The sequence below is a fragment of the Magnolia sinica genome, chromosome 17 (assembly GCF_029962835.1).
Source record: "Magnolia sinica isolate HGM2019 chromosome 17, MsV1, whole genome shotgun sequence".
Lineage (NCBI taxonomy): Eukaryota > Viridiplantae > Streptophyta > Magnoliopsida > Magnoliales > Magnoliaceae > Magnolia > Magnolia sinica.
In genome coordinates, this window is record NC_080589.1 from 17060649 (window position 1) to 17063804 (window position 3156).

The following is a 3156-nucleotide window of genomic DNA, read 5'->3' on the forward strand; positions in this document are numbered from 1 at the left end:
TTTGATCTGTTCGAGGAGGGCATATATTGATGTTGGGGCCTTCGATAGGTAAGATGTTGTATATCACCAAGCTGGTCCCGGATCTATTTAATTTATGCCCCCAGGGGACTTTATTTTCCATCATAATCTCCATAGTCTTTTCCTAAGCTTGCCGCCTTTGGTCTAAAGTATGATGCAGATCTAACTTAGCGAGCTTGGTGGTTTATGGGGTTTGCATTGGAGCGGGACTGCTCAGTCGCTACCTCTACCTCTTCTCATTGGTTGGTTGGGGATCCGTGCTACCTCTCCATCAGCCTCATGATACGGTCTATGTTGCCGATTAAGGTTCTCACCTGATTCTCAAGGGAGATGAGTTGACTACCTCGATTTTGGGACTTTTGCACTATCGCCTGCAAGGGCGGCTAGGACTGAGGCATCAACTTTGAAGCCTAAGCCTCATTGGGCTGAGCTTGGTGAGCTGACTCGGCTGCAGCCAAAGCTTTTTCCTTTCTTTTGGCCATCGAAAGGAAGACTGGTGGTGGTTTGGAGATTGTGAGAACTCGTATTTGTTGTTGTTCCTACAAATGGTGTCAATCTGTTATCGCTAGAATTTGGTGAACACATATGATAGATCGTGGAGGTGCACCCATGGATGGACTTGCAAGGAAATTGGAAGATCTGAATAGCGAGGGGAGTTGATGATGATCGTGGACCCTCTAATGCCTAAGTTAGATGGGTAGATCCGAATCAAAGGCTTGAGCTTGGGTTAATTTTCTTACTAACTATATTTATAGGGTCCTTGGGCGATTCTGAAATCCTCATGTCATAATATATTACATTAAAAAGTCTCTCTTTGGATAGAAAATTTCTCTCGAAATTATCATTGAGCCCACCTTGGTCGGCGTGATTTTCAGCTAAGATCAAGTCAGGCCCTCCTTTTCTGGGTTTGGGGTATAATCCCCTATAGGTAACCCATACTGCCTTGGTAGTGGTTGGTCATGTCAACTCGGAGTGTGGGGAAGCTTAGATTCTGAGCTTCTTGCCTTGACGATCCTTCATTTGTGTTGTAAATGTTGCAGGTGAGATGACTCTTCCTTTACTGAGCTATGTCCTCGGACAGCTCAGCTCGGGGGCTCATCTCTTCATTGGGAGAGTTACTTATTATGTCTCCGAGCCCTGTGCCATGGTAGCTTGACTCAGAAACCCATCTTGGACCGTCGATCACCTCATCTTGGAGTTGTTCCTTCCGTATGGAGGACTAGTTCGATTTTGCCCACAATAACTATATATTGTTGTGTTTGCGATTGTTGATATTGTATGCTATTTTATTTATGGCTGTAATTTGATTTATTTATTTCATATGAATGCAGGAATAGATTGTATATTAAGTATTTATTTCATTTCACACATTAAATTCTCTATCTCACTTTTATAGTATATAATGTAAGACCCAATTTATCTTGTGGTAATACGTTTGGAATTTATGTGTTTTGTATTGGAGGAAAAACACCCTCTTTATAGTATGATTACAACCTACCGATAGGTAATATACACAACTGTAAGAAAGATCATACGTGCTAAATATAGTCTTAGGTGCTAAATATAGGATATTACATAGTTGGAGAGATTTACAATTTAATACTCCCTCTTAAGTTGGAGAGTGAGCATTAAAGACTCCCAACTTGGAGCTCAAACGGTGGAATAGTTCTTTTCCCAAAGGTTTAGTGAATAAATCAGCAATTTGAAGATGTGATGGAACATAGGATGTCCAAAGTAATCCTGATTGAATCTTGTCATGAACGAGATGGCAATCAAGCTCAATGTGTTTTGTTCGTTCATGAAAGACAGGATTAGCAGCTATATGAAGAGCAACTTGATTATCGCAAAATAATAAGGTTGGGCTAACATTGCGAACATTAAGATCGTGAAGCAAATAAAGGAGCCAAGTGAGTTCACAACTCGTAGAGGCCATGGAGCGATACTCAGCCTCTGCAGAAGAACGAGAAACAGTTAATTGCTTCTTTATTTTCCAAGAAAGAGGAGAGTCACAAGAAAAGTGCAATAACCGGTCAGACAGCGACAAGACATAGGACAACTGGCCCAATCAGAATCACAGTAGGCCTTCAAGGTGAAGGGACTGGAAGAAGACATAAGCAAGCCTTGTCCTGGTGTTCCTTGGAGATAACGAAGAATTCGAAGTGTTGCATCCCAATGTGATCGTCGTGGTTTGCTCATGAATTGACTAAGAGTCTGGACCAAGTAAACAATATCTGGTCGAGTAATGGTAAGGTAGATAAGGCGGCTAACCAAGCGACGATAGGGGATCGGATCAGAGAGCAGATCGCCGATATCAATAGAAAGCTTGGTGTTAATATCCATAAGTAACTTAGTTGATCGCGCACCAAGTAATCCAGAATAAAAAAGGATATCAATGGTATATTTACACTGGCTGAGATAAATACCGCGACGGGAACGAGATACCTCATTGCCAAGAAAGAATTTAAGCGATCTAAGATCTTTAATCTGAAACTAGCGATGCAAGAAGGTTTTAAGAGCATTGATGGCAGAGATATCATTACTGGTAATAATAACATCATCAACATAAACCAAAATGGCAGTAAATGTTTTGCCATGGTGCTGTGTGAAAAGTGAATAGTCAGCCTTGGATTGTATGTAGCCTGCAGTATGTAAGGTTGTGGAAATTTTAACAAACCATTGTCGAGATTCCTATTTGAGTCCATAAAGAGACTTGTGGAGAAGGCAAACTCGAGACTCCCCCTTTTGGGAAAAACTGGGTGGAAGAGACATATAAACCTCTTCATCCAAGTCACCATGTAAGAAAGAATCATGAACATCCAATTGGTAGAGGGGCCATTTGCGAGAAGGCAACGGATGGTGACCATTTTAGTAACAGGAGCAAATGTCTCATGATAATCCAATCCCTCTTGTTGAGTAAAGCCTTTAGCAACAGGGCGAGCTTTCTACCTTTTGAGAGTACTATCTGAATGAAACTTGAGTTTATACACCCATTTACAACCAATTGGAGTTTTGCCAATATGCAATGAAGTGAGTGTCCACATCTTGTTGTGCTCAAGGGCTTTTATTTCAGTAGTCATAGCTTCACGCCAATTTAGGTCTTTCACAGCCTAAGAATAGCTTGTAGGTTCGACAAGAGAA